Raw genomic sequence first — 26,446 nt, 5'->3', positions numbered from 1 at the left:
TGTTTAATAACAGTCCTGCATTGCATCCAATACCAGACAATGTACCATCAAAATGTTAATTTTATCACAAACCATGTCTGGGTTAAAAACAGATATTGAAACAAGGGAATAAATATTTGACAATGCTGTTAAGGCAACTTTGCTAACGATTTTTGAACAACCTCCAACTGAGGTCTAAATGTCTGCAATATCCATAAACAACTCTATACTGTCCAATTAGGGAGACAAAGACATAGAGTCCTGTCAGGAAGATTTGCATGGCTAAGTGTCTGAGATCAGAGAGACGATGAGGGATCGTTTGGAGTGATGGGGGATGCACAGAACGGATGACTATCATTACAATATTACAGAGACTTACACCTTCCCAATTACTGGCAGGATTCATTAATTACTGCTGCATTTCCCTAATAGAATCCTCTCTCTTTGGCTTATCACCACCTTCCCTCTGTCTACGTAAACCCTCAACTCAGCAGTCGATCACATATGAAAAATTAGACAACGTAACTTCTCCTGGCCTATTTAAAATGAAAAGGCAATGGAATAAGAAATAAAGAACATGAAAAAAGGGCTGTAATGCAGATGTGTGGGAGCTACAGAAACAGCATCAGATGGGTTTGGGTTTTGTTTTTTTTTTAATTGAACTGTTGGAGAAAAGTATCCGTGGCAGCTGCAGAGAGAAGCGTCATGGTGGGTTTAAAAGCACAATGAAAAGCATTTTACATAGATGCACGCGCACACGTAAACTATAGGCAGATTACAAAGTGACAATTACTTAAGGCCTGCTAGGCTGAAGTTTCCATGCTGTCATCATGTTACTATCAACAGCATTATCAGTATCAACTGCTTTTGCAATTATGCACAATGACTCTTCCCGCACAAAGACTTAGCAACCACCAAACTCGTTTTCTTTTTAAATACACTGAAAAGAGAGTAGATTTCAATCCTTCATCTGTTCACAGATGAAACAACATTTCCAAATCATCACTGATAGCATTTTTTTCCTCCCATTCTAAGGACGGCCAACTGTTCTCAGTGATTTCTATTACATTTCCTACCTATTATTTCATGTAATGGCATTCCTTAAATTTTAAATTAGCTTTGAAGAATAAAAATAATTGAATTCCTGCTGTTTTGTGTACATAGAGGGTGACAGGAGCTAATGTGATAATTTAAACTGTAAATGAGTCTTCACTTTGTGTTCATTAATTACAGCTAATTACTGAATTACAAACCTTCTTGGTTAGGCACTGTTATGTATTCATGTAGCATGTTGGATCTCCAGCTGGTAGAAAACTGTTTTATAGACTTACAAGCTGACACACTAAGCTACCACTGAAACAATTCAGTCTGAAAAATAAAGGAGTGGGGGTGGGGGGACTACATGACTGCTGCAGTTGTCTCACTTCCTCTTGATTTACACCACGGAGAGGCTTGAGCACTTCTACATGGGGCCAGTGCTCCTACTGCCAATTCCCCAGCAACACTGATAGGGTGCAGGGCTGTGATGTAAAACTGGATCTCCAACAACGAGGTCTCAGACTTCAAGATATACTTTGTCTTCCATATATAACTGCATTTTGAATATCCATAGTGCTGGGCCATATGCAATGCTTTGAGGCTGTCTCAGATATAGAGGCAAGGCTTGGCTAACAACATGACCTATTTGGTCGTGTCTGTTGACATCCTCTATTACAGCCAAATGTGCTAACCAAATTGTACGACCCCACAAAGCAGGTGAGCACATTAGGCTCGGAACAACAGCTATGCTGAAAATAATCACGTGCTACGATCTGGGGAGTGCAGATATGGATGGTACTGTGATGACAGGGAAATTACATGTATGATGGATATCTACCCCTCTTACAACCTCATTTGGTATGCTTTTATTCCCTTAATACAGCCAACATGTTCTCCATAAATCACTGTTTACCGCAGAAATGTTTCTATAAAGCATGACCTGGGCAGAGCACGTGTCAGCATTTTAGGCAACTATTCCACATGCTTGACAGGGTATGTTGGGAGACTTTCCTGAATCACACAAACCCACAGCAGGTACAGTTAACCAAAGGAAAAACGCGCAGAACATTTCAGAGCACTGGCTTTCCCTCCAGCGAGCAATGGCAGTTTGGGAGCTAGGAACAGATATTCCTTCCACCTCCAGAGTAGCATATGGTTCGAAAAGACCCCCAAGGATTATCGAATCCAATCCCCTGTGTGAATGCAAGGTTTGCTATTCCCATACCATCCTTGTCAAATGCTGCTCCATTCTTTTCTGGAAAACCTTCAATGAAGGAAATTCCACAACTTCTCTGGGCCCCTTATCCCACCGTCCTACTGTTTGGACAGTAAGGATGTTTAGTTGGGAATATCCGGATGCTGTTGCTGAGTTGGGATTTGGACTATAATCCTCCCGAATATATCACATGGCCAGAACTTTTAGTACCCAGGTACAAACTGAGGACAAAGAAAGGGCCAAATCCCTAGCTAGAACAAGAGGATGTTGTAATCACCGTTTTCAATATAACTCTTATCATTCAACTGCAGCTGAGGATGTGGCTCAATGCTTTTATATTAACAAGGACTTTGATGATAAGCTCCTGAATAGTGACACTAATGTGACCATTGTAGCAGACATCAGTTGAATTAGTCCGTGTCCTCAGGTATAATAACAATAATTTGTACTTGCAGTGCTATCATCTAAAGAGAGGTGAAGTGATTTGCCCAGGGTCAAACAGCAAATCAGTGGCAGACTCAGGAGCCGATTCCATGTCTTGTCCTCTTCTCTAATCACTTTATCATGCTGCCTCTTCACTAATGATCAAGTGCGGGAAAAAGGGAATTAACGGTGACACCAGCAGAAATTCCTCCCTTTCTGCAGCTAGTAACTACCTCTTGCTACGTGATGACAATGACTTAAATAAGTATACTGCTAGCTTCTTTCATACCAGAGTGCTTTAGAATAAACATATACTGAGATCACTTAAATGTCACTGTAGCGCAGGTAAAAATGATAACTCCTCTTAATGTCTCATTGAAAAATGACACTGGTGATAGCACAGTGCAACTTAACATGCTGGGGCACTGGTTAAATGAGACTCATATACAGGGTGCCATTCAGTAGGTCCACTAATTCCACTGTTTGGAGGTCTCCTACCTAAATTGCTTTCATATCCAGCCCCATTTTTACTTTTAATATCTGAAGAGATCTGAATCTGCAAAATATACAATTATAAACTAAAACTGGGGTTTTCATTATGCATAAAGGAATTAGGTCCCCAGCTCCTAGGAAAGAACTTACACAAATCAATGTCTAGTTTCATTAGTTGAGTGGCTGGAGAGGAATAACACGAGTTAAAAAGGCCTTTACAACCGTGAGGTTAATGCTCAATGTATAGATATTTTCTTCCCCAGAAAAGATTACAGAGAATCACTAGAATGACAATTCTTTCTTTGGAGAACGATGGTGAAAAGTATAGAACGTAATTATCTTTTCTACGTAGCCTTAGTCGCAGTGTAGCATGCAGCCATTTCATTGGTCATGGCCATAGGTTTTTAGAGCACCCTTTGGTACTTTGTAACAGGAAAATATTAGACTTAAGGATGTGTCAGAGAATTGTTGGCTTTTCCAAAGTCTGAACTCCACTTTGATAGTCACTACTAGAAACTCTAACTCGTCATTCAGCTGAAACACATGACATGATGACATTTGTTTTCCAGTGTAAGCGTAGGCCTGCTCCCTTACCCTGGTGTAAATGTAAGTAAGAATCTATCTTTACCTAGGCATGTGTCATGCCTGTGTCATTCTCGTACCTTCACCGCTATGGGTCTGGGTAGGAACTAAAATGAGTTGTCCTGTTTATAATATACACCGTATCTACCTATGTGTAAGCTGCTCGGTTCATAGCTGTGGACTTGCTAGCTTCAGTCTTTGGGAGAAGAAGGGGTAGTGAGAGATTGCCCTGACTTGCAATTTTGCCTTCAAGAGCTGTCCTTTTGAAGATTTCCGCCCCCCCCTTTTGACTCCTACAGGGGTCATAGGGATGAACGATTTGGGGGTAGAATCGCACCTCTCTTCTATTCAGCAAGGTTTGAGTCTTTTTATGAGCATGATCCGCCAATCCGTAATCAAGGGTTAATTTCACAGCTCACTGCTTCATCTAGCATAATATCCATTCAGACTAATTAAATCTGTCTAATAATGTGAGTGTCTTTGTCTTTGTTCTTTCCATTCTTTGTTTTACACCCTTCACATCTCATCTCCAGAACTACACGCCATCACACTCTACTTGACAAGCAGAATCCATCCCTAAAATTAAAACATTCCTGACCTATCTGCGATGACAAGGCAAGCGAGCTTCACAGCGCTGCGGCCCATGAAGGGAGCTGACACATTTGTTTTTAATTTCAAAAGAGTAGAAAGTGAAGATCTGACCCTGTCAATCAAGCCCCGTGACAAGTTTAATCATTGCTGCCCCACAAAAATCACGGCTAAATAGGAATGCAAATAATGTATCACAGGGCTCTTATAAATGCTAATCAAGGAGAAGTAATCAACTGACAATTTCACTGATCTCCTTTCTGAAGGAGTCAGTCAATGCACTGTCTCTGGACCACAAAGAGAAGAAAAGACAAAAGGCAGAGATGCCATTTCCCAAAAACCCATCCTTTTTCAGGTTTTTTTAAAGAGGGGGAAAAAAAAAAAGACAATTCACTCTTTTTGATCCTTCACCGAACTTTAAAGCAGAGCTGCTTCTCAGGAACTTACACAGTTATATGTCAAGTGTGGTTTACGAACGGCACCCTACCAGAAACTTCTGCTAAAATAAAAGTTGTCATTTGTCTTTGCTATTAATCCATCTTCCAAATTCATTCACATCTTAATGCCTTCTGTCCTTCCCCACGAGCAATATATACCATGATAGATGAAGTTTTATAAGTGGAAAGCTAACAGTTGTGATCGTAATTTTTTGAAAAACACCCCTTTAAAAAAAACCCTGCTTTGGATTTCTTCTGCTATATGGGCCTTCTTAATGAGGGGAAATATTCCACTTACAGGAAGCTCTGAGTCGGGGATGCTATACCCTTCACATACAATAAGGAATATAAGGTGTAATGCAAGCAGATACAAACAGGAACCTTTCAAACAGGAACTCTTCTTGGCAGCAAATCACAATTAGCGCAGTTTTTTCCTGCCTCTCACTCTTCTGTGCATTCTGGGGAGGTAATACAGAAGGACCTGGGATAGCCAGCCAGACACGGCTCTCTGTGCTATTCACCAGTATAATGTATTCAGTTGACTACGGTAGTTCCAAAAGGCGCCCACCAGACATCTGTGCTCCATTGTATTGGGCACTGTATACACACAGCAAAAAATGACAGTCCTTGTCCCATAAAGCTTAGAGAAGTAGTAGTAATAGACAGCTGCAAGAAGTTAAGCTCCAAAAAGGAAAACTAAGTTGCTCTGAGGTTTTTCTTGTGGAACTAATACCTAACACCAGCCTAACAGGCCAAGTTCAACAAGTACTTGAGGATAAAATCTTCAGCTTCAGTAGATGCCAGGATTGAAAGCACCTGACAGCTAGAATTCTAGCTTTATACAACATGCAGGTATTGTGGGTCTGGCTTTTGGTAGCTTGTGTTTGATGCTGGATAAGGCAGCCTGCAGAAATTATAGAGAGAACAGATTCAGCTAGCAATACAGCTTCCCCGGGCAGGACTCACCAAAGTGCCCCAATCCTGATTTGGAAAGCACTTCCAGAGGTCAAAGGAGGTCCTGCTGGTGAGAGTAAGGGAGACAATTTTAACATAGACACTTTTCCAGCAAATTCAGCCCTCAAAGTCATTTTACACGCCCCCCCCCGCCAAAGCACTGCTGGGTGATAATGATAGTTGGTCATGCTCAGATTCCCAATCACAAATGGACTGGCACTAGTAACAGGAATTTCTGTCTGAATTCCTTACCAGCACCTCCAGTCATCTAGCCACTAAGTACTAGGCATTATCTAAAAGTGCATTAAACTTTGCTGAAGAAAGATGGGGACCAAAAGAAAAGGATGTTCTCACCAGCAGGACTGTCTTTAAGGCATTATTTGGCAGGTGGGAGTTGAAAACAGAAATTTGAAAAGCCCCTTGCTGTTGTCATGTCACTTAGCAACAACCTTTTCTCCTTCACATCAACACTGGCGCAGTGGAGTGACTGCACAAAAAGCACTAGTGCAATCTGGAGATAAACAGAGCATGTAGGAAAGAGGGGAAATGACCTCGAATACCAGAGCCTGAGTTTGGGCTGGAATTGTAACCCCAGCCTCCAAAGGTTTCGAACAGTTTCTCAGGCATTGCACCCCATTCTCCTGCACACGTTGGCAATGTAACACTGCAGTACTGTGAACAGACACATTTTGGATTCCCACCCAAAAGTGAAATACCTATCTTCCAGGCGATCCACCTATGAGCAGCCATTCTTCTTCATTTTTTTTCTGCCCTCCTAGTTCAGTCCCAGTTTTCTCAGACTTCCACTCTCCAGTACGTCTCTTCCCTGCTGGTTTTTGGACTCTTTCCTACAACAAAAGCACACAGTACCTGCAAGTCCTGATCCTTCCCTTGTGCTTCCTCAAGTAGCCAAAACTGAGATTTCCTCTTACTCTGCTACTGAATGCAAGAAAGATTAAAATGGTGTCTCCATTTCCACTAGGTGGAAGAGGTCGATGGGTTTTACTGCCAAATGGCTTTCCCCTTGCAAAACGCAGTAGGCTAGTAGGAAATCTTGTACCAACCAGAGCCACTGTTGAAGTGATGAGTAAGGTTAGAATTCAAGCTTGCGCCCATCAAATTGTACTACTGTCCTCCTGACATGAGTTTCATAGAGGTCAGGATTGACAACTACTTTTTCTCATTAGAGGCCAACTGATTGGCTGAAAAACTAATTGTCATGAGGAGCAAGAGGACACCACTCAGTGGATTCAAGCAGTCACCACGCTGATAGAGTGTCTTTAGCTCAGTAAAGAATGAAACTGCAGGAACAGGTTTGAGAGGGTGCCTTCCCGTGAACGTAAAGCCCTGCAAAGTGCATGAAATATTACACAAATAGAGCATTAGTATGTGCCAAATTAATAACATGCCTTATCTAGCAGCCATGCACTGATGCTTACTGTACAATTCTAAATCATTCTAATGGGAAGGAAAAATCAGAATCCATCACTGTGTGTCTGAGTTCCTCTCTCTCACTGCAATTATGAACAGGGACTTTTGCAAAGCAGAATTGTCTAAAAAGCGCTAAGAAAGCTGAGGATCATCTAATCATCTGAGCACACAACAGGTAGTCACAAACTCCTAAGTCCTGTTCTCTGTATGTAGTTGGGTGAAGTTCCTTAGGCCAAAGCATACAGCATGTTAGTATGTCCCAATTTGGGGTTTGTAATTGAAGCCTGATTTTCAGAAGTGCTATAGAACATACCCAAGGCCCGAGGCTGAATCAATTCAATCTTTATGGGTTATTCTAAGCTGTACAGATTGAACCAATAAGCAGGTAAACAGACATTCACTTTAGATTCTGGAAATGCAGCCACGTGCCTGCTGTGGCCCAGGCCAGAAGCCGGGCATGCCACTCTGCTCTGCTAGAGCAGGCAGCTTGGGCCAAGGCTAGCCCACCCACTCTGCAAGGGCAGGGTTTGCAGGAGAGGTGCAAAGCATCCTGGGATGCTGTGGGACTGTGAATTAATTTGAATCTGGAAGGGATCTGGGACAGAAGTTCAGTAAACCGATTTAAGCTAAATCAGTTAAGTCTGCTACATCCATCCAGGTTTATCTTAAACCGGTTTTGGCCATTTTGAAAGTGTTTTTTGTGCACTGACCTTCTGTTGTGTTACACAATTGAACCAGTTTCCAGTCACTTGAGTTGATTTATGTCTAACTTCTGCCTGTAGCCCAGATGCACAAGCATATAGTAGGTGATAAACAAACAAAGCAGCTAATCATAAACTCTCACCCACCTCTTTCCATACACACATGCCTTTAAATCACCCTGATGAACTCTAAATTAACCCTGCCCAATACAGAAGAGTCTCTAGTTTCCGCACCAGGAGTTTTACTTTTACAGCTGCCTAGAAGCAAAGAAAAGTAACTGTGGTGATCAACAGAGGACATGTCCCACGCCTTTAAGTGGACTTCTTTTGGAGGAAAACAAAATGGGTAGCTGTTTGACCAACCTGGCCTAGCACCGGTACTGTGAGAATTCAGCATGAAGCAGACTTCAATAAAGTTTCTGTTGCTCATTGTGCTTAAAAGATACTGAAGGAAGAGCAGAGATGATTAATGATATTTTGGAACAATAAGGATTAACAGCGCTCATCTGCAGGGACACTGAGAGGCTATGCTGACTGGTTCAACAGAAAATTCAAAGGTTCAGTTTTGATCAGTTGATAGTGCAGATTTATCTAATAATGAATTTAAGTATGCATACCACATGCATACCACTGGCCTTTTTATTATAATATGAAGCAAAAAGAAATGGAAATAAATTCCTTCTAGTGTTCAAATAAGTATCATACTTGATATTCATTGTCTGAAAGGCTCAGTTCTCCTCTCAATGTGTGTGTCCTATTCCCAGAGAAGCCAACGGTGAAATGCTGCATTCTAGGTCATTCTATATCCAAAAAAAGGGAAGATGAAGAAAGATTACTGACTTGATGCTCTGCAATTTTAAATTGTGTATGCTGGACTAAATAGAGTTTATTCACAATAGTGCCATCTACTGGACACATCAATGACCAAAGAGAAACAAACATCAAAACAATTTCACCCAGAACCTCTTCACACTGACCCGAGAAATGTTTCTCAACTCATCACAATAGAAAGGACTCACATTTTGCTAGCCACCTTTCTGTCTCAAAAATTGAAATAGCTAATTAGAAAAAGGAAATTCTACAACAACAAAGAACAAAAAACATATGTGAACAAATATCCTAAATATACTATTAGCTTACATAAAATATCCAGGTATATATGTTGCACTTTATAATACATTTATGAATATGCCATAAAACACATTTATAAAGTAGTGAATGACTTGCTTGAAATATATTTATTGCATAGTATACAATTATGCTTGACGCATCACCAGAAATTGGACACTTCTGTAATATTTTTATGAACATTTCATAAACCTAATATTGAGAGAAAGCCTGGTTTGGCCTGGGGCACAAATCTGGAATATAATTCTGGCACTTTTAAAGGTAGTAGGAGTTAGGGATGTGTGAAGCTTTGGTAGCTGATTTGATTTGGGGAAGATTCAGCCCGATTCGGCAGCCAAATCTCCAATTCTGAATTGAATTGGATCAGGAGACCCATTAAAAGCTCTGAATCGAATCAGAAGCCTCCGAATTGATTTAGAGAGATTTGGCACTAATTTGGAGATTTGGTCATAGATTAAACAGGTAGCAGTCCTCTACCATGCTGGGCGCAGCTGCCTCCAGTCGGTAAGCCTGTTGTGGTGGGCGGAGGGGAGAGGGAAGGGGTGTAGGGGTGCAGATCAGCACCCCCACAGCAAGGGAGGGATTGGGGCCGGGGCTGGGGCTAGGACAAACTGCCCAGCTGAGGCCGGGGAGCATAGGACTCGGGGAAGGGAGGCTCCCGCCACTGCGTGCCACTGTGTGCCACCAGTCCAGGAAGGCATGGGAGCAGGCATGTGACCCGGGAGCTGTGTGGGGTGGGCTGGGCCAGGCTGCACTCCAGGAGGCTAGCCCCAGCTGCAGCCCGGAGCACAGCCCCAGTTCTTCCTGCCCTGCAGAGCACAGTGGAACAGGGTCTATAGCAGAGCTGTAACCACCCTAAAATTCCCCATAGCTCCTACCACTGACCCCTCCCCGATATGGATGCATGCGCCTCCACCATGGCCTGCCGCTGCTTGACTAACTGGGCCATGGCTTGTCTAGGAGGTGCAGGGAGGCTGGAGTGGCTTCTGCTGCTGCATGCCACTTGTCTCAGGTAGCGCAGGGGCACTGTCCTGCGCCTCCCTGCCCAGCTGAGGGAGCGGCAGGATGGCATAACCCCCGTTCCCAGTGTCTTCCACCCATAGCAAGTCACGCCTGCATCATGTCCTCCCCACTGCCCTGGCTGAGCAAACAGCAGCAGGGCATAGCCCTTGCTCCCAGGGCTTCTGAGCCTGCATCCTGTGCCCCCTATCCCAGCTGGACAAGTGGCAGCAGGGAAGAGCCCCCAGTCCCAGTGTCCTCTGCTGCCTGTCTGGAGCACAGCCTGGCCCAGCTGAGCCTGTCCTGTGCAGATCCAGGGTCATATGCCTACTCCCATGACACACGGCAGTGTGCAGTGACGGGAGTCGCACTCCCTGAGTCCTGTGTCCCCCACCCTCGCTGGGCAGCTTGTCCCATCCCCAATCCCTCCCTCACTGTGGAGGCATTGATCTGCATCCCCCCATGCCCCTTCCCTCCCCCCTCTGCCCACCACAACAGACTTACCAGCTAGAGGCAGCTGTTTCCAGCGTGCTCAAAGACTGCTGCCTGTTTAGTATATGGCTGAATCTTCAAATCAGCCCCTAATCTTTGGATCTGAATCAGCTGAATCAAGTTGGGACAGTGATTTGAATCACCGAATCAATCACTGTCCCTCTGAGCTAGCCTAATCCGAATCAAATACTTGCTGCTTCGCACAGAACTAGTAGGAATTCTATTTCCCATCCGGCTACAGACCTCCCCATTTAACATTAGCTAAAACATTTGATATATTTGTGGTACAGAATCTTGAATATGAAAAAAGGGATATCTATACTTTCCCCCAACCTTTAGATCATATTGCATGTTATATTTAGCATGTATTAAATACATTTAAAATGTAAGTGATTGTTCATTCAAGCAGTAAAATACATGCCTAGCATGCTCATATCATAGCAAAGTTACAACTTTATGTGAGAGGAGTATCTCCAGATCATATTAAGTAATGTGTGTTCATTGGACTGCTCCACAGAGACACTAGGCAGGTCTACATGAGATGTTTTCTGTAAAGCTGACTAATTAGCTCCACGGTAAAGTCTCAGCATTTACATGTGCAGCCCCATTAGGCTACTATAAATGAATAAATGCTTCTGTAGGATAGTGCTTGTATCCTATAGTGACATTATTTAGTGTGCCCCAGTGCATATGTATGTTGGGATGCTTTATCTAAAGCACATTTGACAAGATTTAGATAAAGTGCCCCATGGCCAGTTTGAAACACGTGGGGGCTTAATACACTTGCTGGCGAGGCAATGCTGGAACGTTTTAATTCGAATGCAGAGCAGTCTCGATTAATCAAGTCTGCTCCAACGCGTTCTAATTAGAACACGAACAAGCATGTCTATAGCTAGCCTTTAAGTCTACTTGGTTCTGTAAATTATCTGTATCCTACAATATAATTGTACAGCATCCAGCACAGCAACGTCTTGATTGTGGCAATTAGGTACTACTTGATATGTAATTTCATTATATTTATGTGATTGCCTTCTTGATTGCTGTTTTCTTTATTCCTAATTAAAAAGTGTACTAAGACAACAACAAATGATTGAAAGGCCTCCTACATTGTCCAATGAAAATTAACTTATCCTGAAGATTGACTACTACAACAAAAGCCTGATCAGTACACATTGGAGATTTATAGGCTGAGTACAATGAAGGAATGTTACATTAACCTGAAAAAGAAAAGAGGAGAAAAGCAACAGGAAACATAGTGAAAAATATTCTCCACACTTCATAAAACCGTATGCAGCAAATGATTTTTATTATTGCTTTTCTTTCGTACTGAACTTTAAGTTGCAAATTTATCATCAAAGTCTGAAGTCACCCTTCAGGAAGGCCTGCCTAGTGTCATTCAATCTCTATTGCATTCACGACACATGGCAGAGAGTGATTTTAGTGAGGACTTCAAAGATTGTGCTTTCTCAATAAGTAACAGGTTCCCTTCTATTGAACTCTAAGGCTAACTGACCAATCTATTCTCCACAGCTTTAAATCATAAATAGTTCATGATAAGAGGGTGTCACCAGCCAAAATTTCTGTATCAAAATGATATACCAAAACCAGTGCCTCCACTTTTTTTCCTTAAGCTGATTAGAAAGTTAGTTCTGCAGTTGATTAAGTTCTGCAGAAATTGGGCTTGTGATGAATCATTAAACAAAGACATTTTTTTTGTACAGCAATAAAACCTCGAATGATTAATTAAGGGCACAATGCCAAAACAAGTGTCTTTGTTTAAAACGCAGTGGACAAGACAGGCTTGGGAAAGTTGATGTCTTAAGTAGACGCCACAACATGTTTTTAATTATGTTCAGGAAGAAGAACAAGAATGGGAATTGCCAACTGTTTGGAAAGATAATTTTTTTTCCGAAGAAAGATTAGAATAAAAAAAACAAACAGAGCATTATTGATTTAACACAAATGCCATTTGTTGGGCCTTTTGTAGTTTCCTTATTAGTGTCATCATTCTGGAGTTCATATGCTCCCTTCTGTTATAGCATTTGGCACACATTCAGCTCCCAGCAATATGATACAGTAAACATGCAGTGACTGCTCATATTAAAATGTTTTATTTGTTGTAACTGTACCAATGATCAGGCGGTGCAAGTCCTAAATTATCCCAACCATTTCACAAGCTAATTTGAAAGGAGAGAGCCAATGACCATTTCTGCAACACACACGCATACACACACACACATGCACCGAGGAGTGCTGTCGGTTGGAAACAAAACAAAAAGTTCATGCAACATCAGTTCTCCACTGCTGCTTGTCAATGTGTTCAGACTGTTCAAAATAAAACGTACATAAGCTTGAATCAGTGGCGGTGTGGTATGACAGATTTTTTGGAGCATCACCAGGTTTTGTGCATTGCTTCATGTTTGCTATATAAGATAGCCCCCAAATCTATTTGTGAACTTAGCTTTTCTAAAAACCTCCGTCTCAGTACTATTTATTTACAGGTTCTAAGGTCATTTCTGCACAAGACGCTATTGCATAGATGCTCCTGCACGTTAACATAGTGCTTATATTAGCAAGCACTAAATAAATGTGCAGTAACTGGAGTTACTGAGCAGTAGTGCCGGAGAAAGTCTTTTAGGTGACGCTACTGTGCAGATGTCTAAAAATACTGTGCAGTAGTATATGAGCACTGTGCATGCTGTGACACACTACCGCACGTTATTTTCCAGCTACTGTGCAGTCAGCATCTCATGTAGGTGCACCTTATGTAAACTACCTATTCTGAAACCCCAAAATACAACAGGCCAGTGTTTTTCAAATATGATGAGCCCTGCATGTGGGCCTTGATCGTTGGGTGCAAACTAAGTTGCTTTAAAAAAAGGCCTGAAAATAATTTTTAGAAGGTAGGTGATCAGCACTCCTGGAAATGAAGGGCCTCCAAATAATATAAAATAATAACAAGAATTGAAACACACAGGGCACATCTACACATGTTTTTTAATGCACATTAGCCTATTTTAATGCACATTAAAGCATCACTAAAAAACATGCTCGTTAGTTAATGCATATTAAAACAAACGAAAGCACATTAAACCTTCACTAAAAACTGTGGTCTTTAGTTAATGTGCATTACGATAAGCTAATGAGCATTTTCCTAGTACCTCACAAAGGAGGGCACCTATACATGTGCCAATGTCTGCTCCGATGTGTGCTAATTAGCACACACTGGAGCATATTTGATTAATTAAATGAGCTCATTGAATGAGCTCTAGTTCAAGTACCCCTGCTACCATTTTGAAGCACAGGCTGCTGAATATACGTCATGTTGCAGGCACTTTAATTAGAGTGGATCTCGGAGGCGCTCTCAGATTCACTCTAATTAAAGTGCCCCCCCCTCCACCCCAGAGTATGCCCATAGGTACTAGATTTAATGCGCATTAACTAAAGTGCATTAATGCATGTGTAGACATGCCCACAGAGTTTCTTACCATTAAGGTATCTTTTACCCCACATTGAACACTGAAAATGGTGGTCTGGAATCCTGAAAATGCTTGTGTATTCAATGTATTTGCTGGCAGCGTACATCAAATGATCAGTAAACAAACTATACTGCTAAAAGTGCCCTGCGTAATTCCTTTTTTCCCACTGAACCATGTCAAATGCACTGGGGCTTTCCTAATACGAAGTTCAGCTATTTCACAAGGGTCTCATTCTATCCTTGCTCTTTATGTAAGCCACCCAGTGGCATTGGCAGGAGATTGCTATGGATCAAGGGTAGTATGTGACCCTAATTTTGTAGCACCAACCCGTGGATCATAATTAAAAATGTAATTTGGCCCTCTCCACAGAATGGGTTTGACACCTCTGGAATAAAATAGTGACTTTACAGGCCTATTCATTTTTAATTCCAGCTACTTGAAAGGGCACATACATAAGCATGTCACCACTCTGTAATTACATAACCAACATGTTAAAAATGCAAAGTGTTACCTTTTCTCCTTTCTATGAGATGATTTACATGAACACCCACCATTAGCCTTAATGAATGATACCCAGGTAAATCTTCTATGTATATCTTACAGAGAACAGACCTCAGATTACATGTTCTTGCACATTGTTTGATAATTGTACCAGAAGTTACGGGGTAGTTCAAAGATTAATTACCATGTAACATACACTTTGTATTCATCATGTGTGGGTAGTCATTCGAGAGGCAGAAATTAACAGATATTATCCTGTCGGATTACTATATCTGGATGTTTATTATATGGACATGTTTTAATAGAGCCATAGGACTAAATTATGACTTTTCCCTGAGAATAAGTTCCATGAGGGGTAGGGAAAAGGAAGGATTATACCTCCATCACTTTTCCAGCCAAGTCCAGTGGGAAATGCAGGCTGCACCAGTCTAAACATGTTACAAGCCACGCATTCCCCTGAGTCACTCAGCACAATCAGTGAGGTCCATTTCTTTCCCAAGTAATGGCATGATTTAGCTCAGGACATTGGTTGAACATCATAAATTAGCCTCATTTCTCCCTCAAAGCCCAAATACTTCACTCACTGTGAATTCCTGATGCAGGAGGAGTGGAGGACCAAATTCAGTCTAATAAGCAACTGTGTACAGGCAGATGTCCAATCTATCTGGTTGCAGGTATTTCTTTAATAAAACTTAAAAAGAAGCCCTTCAGGCAATAATAAGAGCTCTGTGTGTACATTCTATATAATCCCATGCAGAAGAGAGCCTTAGTCCATTAAATCTTTGACACAAAAGAGAAAGAGCATATTTAAGTTGCAGCCCGTGCCTTTGCTATCTTGTGCCCACCTATCTGGGCTTCAGCAATTCATAACCCTAAGCACCTTCAGCAAGGAGGCACTGGATTCTCACTGACATTGGCGGTTGGCCATTGTATGGCAGATAAACCCTTTTTTCAAACAGTTGTGTACGTGAAAATAAGGTGCCCCCCCCCCCGGGCTGTAACTGTTGCAAAGCCAGCTATGGAGGTACAGCAGCCTGCAAGTCCAATACGGGGGAGCTGGGCTACACAGGTTGCTTGCTGAAGTGCTAATGCTATTAGAAAATGGTAAGTAAATGGAGGAGGAATGACAGTGAGAATTTTTACAAGCAATACATTCCTTTTGCCTTCAAGGATGTTGAAGTTCATGTAGAATTAGGCTTGAAAAGCTAATGTGTATATTCAGAAACATTTGGATTTCATATTATTATTAGAATTTCACACAGGTGGTTAATCTCATACCTCCCTGATTTCTACCTTTAAGGTTATTTTTAAAATATTGTTATAGGTTAGTGCTCTCCAGCTGGGAGACTTTAGTAATATGCAGTAAACTTCTACAGGTGCATGAGAGGAAGGAATGAGAGAGCAGAAGAAGGGAAAAGATAAATAACAAGAGGGGAGAAACAAATGAAGAACTCCCTGCCAACTCTTTGATTGTTGGAGAAATTTTAGGGTGCTCATAGAGACATAAAGTGCCACGAAACTTTTTTTTTTTTAATCCATGATGCATCTGTTAGGGGTTTCCAGCCGTTTAACAAGCTTACAAGGGGCACATAACCTAAAAATGTTGGTGACCTATTACTATAGTTAATTAACACCCGCAAAAATGGCCTTCAGTCAAACTGAAACGTGGGGCTTGTATGAAAGGTTCAAAAGTGCTAATGGGATTCTGTGATTTCAGCCGGGCTGGCTGAAGGGTTAAGGTTGGCCTTGATGGCAACACCTCTTCTTCCAGCAGCATCCTGCCCCTGCTTCGGTCTGCCCCGCTCTGCTTCACTACTGAGAGGAAGAATCAAAGCAGAGGTGCGATCACATATCGCACCCCCTGGATCCGCCCCTGGAAATGTTTGCTATTGTGTCAGTTAAAATGAACAGGGCTAAAATCTTAACCCAAAGCTCAGTAAGGTCAAATAAAAAATCCTGGTTGGTGTTGCATTCTTCTACTCCCACTAACGCCATCAGGCCAAATAAAAGCTTATTAGAGCCTGCAGCTTCTGCTGCTTTTTAAATGAGAGTTGCAGGTAACCAGCACCTCCCAGGATTTGTCCTTTCCACATTCTTCTTTCCTGACACCTGTGTTACTTCTTCGACGTTCATCAGTCAAGGGCAGCTTTTTAAACCCAACAACTGGGACATATATTCTAATTTTACAGGAGCTGATAGCTCTGATAGTATAGTCACGAGGGGGAGATGAGAAATGTTTGGCTCCTCAGACTACAAGAGACAGAAATCCTTTCACCAGCCTTGCCATTTCCTAAGGATACCTCTACCAGAAAGAAATATCTGAGCAAGTTCTGTTCATTATTGCAGTCAATTCTTAAATTCAGAAAGGCTCTACAGTACTTTTTATAGAGCTGGTTAACTAAGTTAATTATTAGTTTGCTGTGGCCTTATATGACCTCTAATGAATGATTTTCAGTAAAATAAAATCTTTCCAACCTCACCATACTTTTACATAGAACTATATGCCTTTGAAATTCAAGTGTGGTCAGAAGTCTAATGCTCTATTAAGTCACTAGTTGATTATATCTGAATATAAAACCAAAGAAATATATAGGGCTTTGATTATGGTAAATCGCCACGATGCCTACGTCATAACCCCTGATACCATATAGCCTTGTACCTGTGATGCCAAACTTTTAAGCCATCTCAAAAAACATTTTACTCTGCTCAGGAATGTAAGGCATCAAAAAGAACAAGAGTTTATTAGAAAACCCAAAGCCTCTTATTTGTGGTATATTAGAAAACATGTGAGATGTTATTAGTTCTCTTGGTTTTGTTTAATATGCACCAAGGACTCCTGATCTTTTTTAGGGAACTTGGGTTAGTTTATACATCTCTTATTCCGTGTGGTGAAGCAACACAGCTTCTGCCAGGTCTATAAAACACTGAGATGCGTAATACAGAACTCACAGGAGTGACCTGTGGAGGTATGTAATTTTTAACACTGATTTTGCAATTGGTTGTGAGATCCTGGTAACACCTAGGAACACCTAATACCATGTACATGCAAATAGGCATTCATACATTAAACAAGCCCTTTTTCTGCACCCTGCAAACATGAGCCGGATGCAAAAGGAAAACGGAACACTCTCTCCGGATACAGTGAGGATCAAGCAGAATCTCATTAAGGACCACTTCAAAGATCAGTTCTTCATTTCCATACAAACAAGTTTAAATTATCTTGTGTGAATCTGCTGTTAGCTGTTGCACTGTTCCATTATGCATGATTCCTGACTGCTTGTATCATGAATATCTGCACAGTGCTCCATTAGCGATTTTCAATGTTATGCTAAAGCTAGCAAGTGGTCATGTTATTAGGTTAAAGTACTATATTTTGCATATTTATTCTGCCGTACCACATTTGTTATTACTTCTTATATAGGCCTAGCACAATTTCACATGCATTTGCACACCAACTTTGCATGCTCAATTACTGTGACTGTAGGTGCAAACGCACTGGAGATCTGAACACAGATGGCCCATTGGAGAGCTAACTGGCCGTTTGGTCACTGTGATTTTGAGCATGATTGTGCTAAGTGCATGCTCAAAATAGGAATGAAGCACTCATGCATTTCTGAAAGTACGCATCCAGGAGCTCCTGATCAATCACATTGTGTTGACAAAGCTAACCCTTACATATCACTAAAAAGTTGTGCAACAAAATTTCACTATGGCACAACTTATTGGCTTAGTTACACAAGGGCTTTTTTCCTACATGCTGATAATTCCACAATTCTTTCCTGAAGGGTCTCATTCCATGTATATATTATATTATTCCATATGTGCTTGCATTTCAGTCCTGCCAATATACTTCATCAATAACTTTTTAAGGGCTAAAGTCTTGTCTCATTTATTTGAGAAGTCTTATTTGCTTCAGTGGAATTCATATTAATAAAATGAAAGAGATTCGCCTGAAAAAGGGGTGTAGATGATGTATTATGATGAGAAATAGAACCTATTTATTATATATATACAAGTAAATGATAATATACCCCTTACATATTGATTACTTCACACATTTCTGATTCATGGATGAACAGTTATATTCTATAAAGTCTGAATATGATCAATATAAACCAAAGATGCTTAGGTCCAAATTTGTCTTAGCCACTCTTTTTTTTTTTTAACAAGAGAAGAATATAAAAGCATATTCTTTTATGGCAAATATCCATTCCTTAAATGCGTTCTCTTTCCTTTGTCAAGGATATAGTATACCCTTCCAACACAATTAGAAGTTGTCCATTCAGTTGAGGATCACCCCAACCTACAGCAAGTTTTTCTTTCCAAGAGAAGACCCCTGAGACCAAAAAGCTTGCCTACCATTTTATTCAACTGCAAAGCTGGTCCCAAAAAAAAGTGCATTGCCAAAGCTATCTCGCTTCTTACCAAAAGTGATGGAAGAAGTGATGGAAAGCCTACTCCAACAAACATTTACTATTTTAGTTCAACATATTGGGAGTTTCAACCAGGAATCCTGATTTGCAGTATCACAAGTCTGAAGTAAATTGGTTGTATTGGATATTAACTTGTCATTGTTGAACAAAATCCAACTGTTCACAGCGTTCTGAGTACCTATTCTTATCTCTGTTCGATAGTACCCTCTGTGGACTTAAAAGATGCAGCATACATAAAACCTAGTAAAGATAATGCCCAGTGTCTGACTCTGACCAGACATTCCAAAGAGGCCGACTTTACTGAGATGCAACTAAAGCAAAATCCTTTGAGGTGACTGGTATGTGCAGCCAGATCCAGATACACATGTTGAAAATAGCCCAGTGTTATAAAGAAAAGAGTGCCTTTCATTCTAAAGGCCCCAACTAAATCCTGGAAACCAAGCTCCACTCAGTCCCCTGCCTTAATTTGGACTGTTCAAAATCTAGATCTGAAATCTGAGGCTTGAGCCAATCTGTGATAATAGACTGTCAGTTTTTATATTTTGCCCTCATAAATTGCAGACTGACTTATATTCTTTCCAAGGTAGTTCATCCGTCTTAGCGTACTGTGTGTTTCTGATTTGTCTTTCTTCCTGCATACATCCCTGATGGCTACAAATTATATTTTACTTAACATCAAGGTATCTCATAGCAAGAGTTCATAGTCTGATCCTGAAAGGTGCTGAATGCCTTCAATTGCCGTTCATGTCTATGGAACAGTCAGTACTTCATGATGGGGGTGTATAACATGTTCTTGAAACAATTAGATCTTTATAGCTATTGCCAGGTAGAGCTACTAGCCACAGGATATATTCACAGTTGACAGTACATGTTGGGCATGTCTACACATACATTTAAGCATGACTAAATTAATGTGCATTAAGCAATTTTTGGTAGGTGTCTACACATGCAGAGACTTGGCACTAAAGTTACTCTCATGTCCCTGCAGCCCTAACATGTGCTCCTGTGGTCACTGGGGGTGGAGCTCCAGCTTCTGGCCACATGGCTGCCAGCACCTGAAGCCAGAGCCAGCTGCCAGCACCTGGCAGCCATCTAGGAAATTCTGATCACTTCCATCCCCTGCCTTGCCCAGGAGCTGTGTGTTCAGTGCAGGAACAGCACACGGCAACTCCCTCCTTACCCACCCTGCCTCCCCATTCCAGGGCTGCTCCAGCCCTGGCCCCGCTCCTGCCAGTGATGCCCAGCACTGCAGCCCTTCAGCCCGGTCCCTGCCAGCGATGACCAGCACCCTGTGCTACTGCTGGCCATGGTGTTGGCCCTGCTGGCCCCAGCAGCACCCCCCGCCCAACCTCCCCATCCAGGCCCCAGGACAGCCGCATACCTGCCAACGGGGACAAGGGTACTGGCTGTGGGAAGCCCTGCCTGACCCCCTCCTCCTGCAGTCACCACTCCAGCTTGCCTGCCCCACCACCTACACATCCCCTACCCCCTACCTACCCCCAGCATCACTCTCAGGACATGCACATGTGTGAAACAGAAAAACTTTATTACCCTCAAAACACCCGCCCCATCCCTCCCCCATCACCAAACATAACCCACTTCCCCCTCAACCAACAGAGCCCCATCACCACTCTCTCCACCCACCCACAGTAAAAAACCCACTCACAAGTGGGAAACTATATACAAGGAGAAAACTATATACCAGGGGAAATCTATTTACAATCTTTTGGGTCTTCAGGCCCAGAGTGGGGGATCATGGGAGGGAGGCCTAAGGGCATGGCCTCAGGCAGGTGCCTAGCACCCCAACCCCTGGATGCTCCGTGGGCCTGGACTCAGGCCAACCCCATAGTGGCAGGGTAGACCCAGCACTAAAGTTAGTGCCAGGTCATGTCTACAGGTATGTTAATGCTCATTAATCAATCATGCCTAAATTTAGGTGCAATTAGCCCAAGTTAGTGTGCATTAAGGGTGCACACGTGATGACACACACCCACAATGTGCATTAACTTAAGCTAAGGCACATTAATATATCTCATGTAGACACACCTGTTTTGTATTATAGCATAGTAATGCCAAGGAGCCCAAAGTGGAACAGGACTTCATTGTGCTAGGCACTGTACAAACATAGAACAAATACAGTGTCAGGCCCACAGAGCTCCAATCCACATATAAAATGAAAGCAGAGACAGACAAAAGGGATAATGCAAGGAAATAACGAGATGATACCTGTGAGTATGATAGGCAGGGACCTCAATACGCAGAAAGCCTGACCACTCCCAAGTTGAAGGCAGGGTAGATTTGCACTGTATATACTAACCAAAGTAGATATATAGCACAAGCTTTTGTAGGCTGATGAGGGCTGCTTTGGATAGGCCGCTGGCTGATGTTCAGTTAAAGTCATGATGGAATCTGATCCGAGATCCTAAAGATTGCACTTCCTTCCATGTTACATGTACGTGGCAGGATGTGTGATTTTGGCATTGGGGATCATGATCTCAGGCTCCCTTTTTACCGACAAAGGTGCCTGACACTCAGCTGATTGTCAGCTGGCTCTGGGGAGCTGGCTCACAATCAGCTGATCATTGGCTGAATCGAGACAACGCCCAGGCTTAAATGAGCCCCAGTGTAGCCCCTGCCAGTCCCTAATCAGCAGCAGGAGCCCATTTCAGCCCGGTGTGCTACACCCAGGCACACATTCATTTTAAGGCATGATAAAAACCAGCCATGAAACCATTAGGCATTTTTTTATGTAATGATTTTGTGGCTGGTTTCATTTTTTTGTTGTGCCATTAATTGACTGAATGTATGGCTGAGTTACACTTTAAGATGTGATTAATTAGAATTGCATCTTATGCGTAACATGTGCCAGGGGCCTTAGTCTCTATAAGGTGCAAATCTACCCTTCTGTCTAATTGTCGACCGATTAATACGGCCCCCTATGTCGCTCTACTCTCAAGTTGATCTAGTTATTTTCATATCTCCTTTTTCACTTCCTGTTTGATTGCTGAAGCGGTGGGATCTAAACTCTCCTCTCCACTCATTGCTATGTTACCTATTCCCTTTCAAACTTACATGTTAGTGAAATAAGTCCAAATTCAAAAGAATTTCTATCCTGAGAGGATGACTGGAATTGAGAACAAAAGGAAGAACCCACAATCAAGTGGAAATAAAACAGCATGCCTGCCTTCTGATTTTTTCTTTAAAATGTTTCTCAAATCCCATTGCTTGAAGAGAATATCAAACGAACAATGAAGTTTTCATAACTGTATAACTGCAGTTTAGACGCACGCAATTTGCATAACAATGTGTGTGCAGGTGCAATTAAACAGTTCCTTTCTTTCACTACCGGTGCAGTTGTGCATGCAGTCCCAGTAGCTGCACACGTACATCCGCATGCAAAACTTGCATGTACAGCTATGAAAATCCATGCCCAAATTTCCAAGTTTGCTGCAAGCTTTAAAGGGGGAAACAAAGAGGAACATTAGGAATAAAAGATTCTCAGCGTACTTTGTCTTCCAATTTTCAAGTGTCTGTAGACATCTGTCCCTTCAGTCTCACATTTTGTGACACACTAATGTGCAGCAACTGAAATGCTGAAGTAAAAACCTCCTGCGTATATTGTTAAGACATTGAGATTCTTGTCTTTTATCCCTCTCTCCTGCTCTTTAATAGCAAGAATAAAACAAGTATTAAACAAGCTTTCCAGGACACTAAGTGCCATGATATATGATAAGGGGTTTCTGATAACAGCCTGCCCCAACAGGCCATCTACTAATATTCCCATCCAAAAAAAAAAAAAAAAATCAAAGAGTTAAATCATTTCTCCCCTCCCCCCCATATATAAAAGAAAACAGATGTGATTTTCTTTACAAAAGAGCATTTCATTTAGAGAGAGAAAGAAAAAGGAAAGGCAGAGTTAACATAGCCATTATTCTCCATCTCAGGGAAAGCAAATCCTATTTTGCCTGTCATTACAGTAGGTAGAAAAATCCTTTCATCCAGTCATTAGTTGTAAACATGCCGTCGCCTTCTGGGACCAGGCCTCTGTTTCCCATCCTGCGCTGAAGCCATTTTCTAATACTAATGTTTTATACACACATCTCAGATACAATGCGAACTCCCCCAACCCCAAAGGCAACAGGGCATTCGTTTATACTAAATCAGAAGTGTCACCCTTGGCAACCTGCAGCACTGAAACATTTATTCGGCTTCACATTGCTGGCACTTAGAATTATTTCTTTCATGCCTGATAGCCAAATTACAATATGGCAGGTTTCCCTGGAGCCACTGGATCATTAGTGCCAGCTCACAACATACTTTCAACTGATATGGCATTTCATGTACAGCTGCCAATCAAAAAATGGGAAATGCAAATGAGGGTGGGCCCATTGGTGTTCAATTACTGTACAGTGAGCTCCTTACAGCTTCACTTAATGACTGGCAGTCATTTTGCTGAGTGGAAGAAGAGGAGAGAACACAGAGAAGAATTCCCTCCGGGAAGCCGGTTGCAAGTGCAAGAAGTTTTTACATTTTATTTCCATATTTATTCATTTTCCCCCCTCTGTGTGTTTCTAAACACTAGGCCAAAAAAATACTTAGCACAGCTTGTTTTACAAATACACAGCCTTGTCAGCTCTGCCGATTGCCAAGGCTGCACGAGCACAAGAAGCTAGGTTTTTTCTGCCCCAAATACTTGCCTGCTTTTAGAAAGGCCCAAGACGTCTCAGCATTGATGTGAAAGGGCTTTAACCTCTGCAAAATAAGTTATTAGTAGTGCACCTCTTCATTTGTCCCTTTTATATCCAGGACATATAATGTCAATCTTTGCACAGAATGACATGTTTCATGCCAATTTGTAAGCTCTCTCTATCATGACAGATCTTTATCTATATGAAATGCCTCCACCAGCTCAGGAAGTCCATTAAAATTAGGCTGCTCAGCTAACTCACGGGAGACACTCTTGTATTGAGAAACAATTATTGTTTTTTATGATAGCCTTTATAAATCTCAGGCAAGATCGGGACCCATTGTGGCAGATGCTATGAAAATACAGAGCGCAAGGCAGTCCCTATCCTGAAGAACTCACAAAGCATGGAAGAAGGGAAATATTTTTATGCTGAGCTGCAGGTTCAGTGCAAAAGAAGCTGAAACTCAGCAGTTTTACTTTGTATTTTAGCTTCAGTCACACCAAAATCTAGAAGGAAAACTTGAAAACGCATGAGCCTATGGGAATAAAAAGCAAAAAAGAAATGTTTGTGCAGTGCCTTGCAATATCTTTGGTCACTGATACACATTTCTACAGCGATCTGGTTGGGCAACATATGCTTGTGTAGCACCCCTCATTGCAGGTCATCAGTGAGGTTGAGGTTTGGGGGCTAGACACGCCAGCTGCAAAATGGAGCACTACTTCTTGAGCAAAGGAAGCAATTGCAAGGTGAAAACAGCAGCAGGCTACTAGTTTCTCTGCTGAATAGCCACTGGTGAGGGACGTGACATAATGGGTCATAATGTGTCTATTAGGCATATGCCCCAACTGTGCAATTTATTTAAAGGTGTTTCATACTAGGTTTTCAGTTCGCGGTGGTCTCAAATACAATCAAGAACACACAGATACGCATATATAAAATGCAATGTAAGAACTCAAGACTTCTGGTCCTATTGCGATTTCCTATTCTGCCATGGGAGACCTACTGAGAGACACTGGATAAGTCACATCCCTGTATAGTCCTCCACTTCACCCACTCTGCTGATGTGTCAAGCCATGGGAAAAAGGAGACAAAAGGGAAATGTGGCCTTCTCTTTAGACAACTCATGTTGGTACATCTTGTATCCACTGGGTTAATATCACAGGTCCTGCATTATACAAGACCCCCTTGTGAAAGTGGGTGGATATTCCTTGCAACCCACTCCTTTGTAGACCCACAAATAGATCGCTCAGAGACTAACTCTAAAGGGAGTTTATCCCGCTACTCTGAATCTTTATAGTCTCCTTCTGAGAAGTCCCTCTTTATTTCCCAATATTACATCCATCCTCTTTGAGCACGTCCACTTGTGCTATTAACATGCAGTAAGGTTATTGTGCGTTAAAATAAGGCACAGTAAATTGTGCCCAGGAGGGCATCAACAAATGCACCCACTTGGAAGGAGAAATGCTCCCAATGGGAGCAACTGAGAGGGAGGGTGGTAAATTCCATTTTTCTCTCTTAAAAAAGTGTTATGCAAGTGTCAGGCGGAGGAGTCAAGACTAGAGCTGGGTGGGGACTTTTTTGATGAAACATTTTAAATTTTTTGTAGGAACATGTCAATTAATCAAGCCCCCAAAATTCACAGGAATGTTCTGATTACGAAGAAGCTTTCACTGGGAAAGTAGGACTTGGGGACAAACAAAATTCTAGTCGAGACCAGAGAAAGAAAGAGAAAGAGAGACTGATTCCTATATGGACCACAGCCAAACCCAAGTCTAATCTAGCCCTTTGGCCAGGGGAGCACCAGCAAATTATTTTTCTTCCTTTCAATTACACTAGACACCTATGGTATTTTACTCACTAGTGATAAATCCAGAGGTGATCAAGATGTGTTGGCAGCCACTGGATTGGTTCCTTCCTAATGTCACTGAGATTTTCTTATAAATGTCAGTAGAACTGACCCTTCAAATTGTTAAAATGTTATTAAAAAAAAGTAATTATTCTGTCTGTGCAGTAGCCACCCTTTACGGTAATTACTGACACATAGTTAAAATCCTTTAAAAACAGGAAAAGACATGGATGAATAAGTGCTTATAAATGCTTTTGTTGTTCTTTATCTATTATTAAGTGGAAATAAAAACAGTAGAAAGCACTCAAGCCTGCTTTTCTTTGCACTAAGTGATGAAATGAAATGCTCCTACTTTTTGCACGAAGAGCTTGATCCACCCCAGCATGGAGTGCTGGGTATGGAAATGCAAAATAAAAAAGGTTTAGATAGATCCTGATTTTGCATAAAGAACTTTTTTGCATAGTTGCCAATACCGCAGTGGCCTAATAGCAAGAAGAGAAAAGTTAAGTCTGAAGTGGGTGCGTCTACACAAGAAGTTTTACTCGAGATTAGACCGAATTACTAATGGTATACAAAGTTTCATAGTTTCTAGGGTCGGAAGGGACCTGAACAGATCACCAAGTCTGACCCCCTGCCCTGGGCAGGAACGAGTGCTGGGATCATAATACCCCAGCCAGCTAGCTATCCAACCTCCACTTAAAGACCCCCAAGGTAGGGGAGAGCACCACCTCCCTTGGGAGCCCATTCCAGAGCCTGGCAGCCCTAACTGTAAAGTAATGTCTCTTGATATCAAGCCTGAACCTGCTCTCAATCAATTTATGGCCATTATTTCTTCTTATCCCAGGTGGTGCCTGGGGGAACAGAGCCTCACCTATTTTCCGCTGGTCCCCCCAGTGAGTTTATAGACGGTCACCAGATCCCCTCTCAGTCCTATTTGATTCGGATTCAGATTTGACGCAAATCAGGGGCAGTGATTTGATTTTGTTAATTTGGATCACTGTCCCCGATTCCATGTGGCTGAATCCAAGTCTGAAGATTC

The sequence above is a fragment of the Crocodylus porosus genome, unplaced genomic scaffold (genome assembly GCF_001723895.1).
Source record: "Crocodylus porosus isolate Cpor-Errol unplaced genomic scaffold, CroPor_comp1, whole genome shotgun sequence".
Lineage (NCBI taxonomy): Eukaryota > Metazoa > Chordata > Crocodylia > Crocodylidae > Crocodylus > Crocodylus porosus.
Note: the sequence above shows the minus strand (reverse complement) of the source record.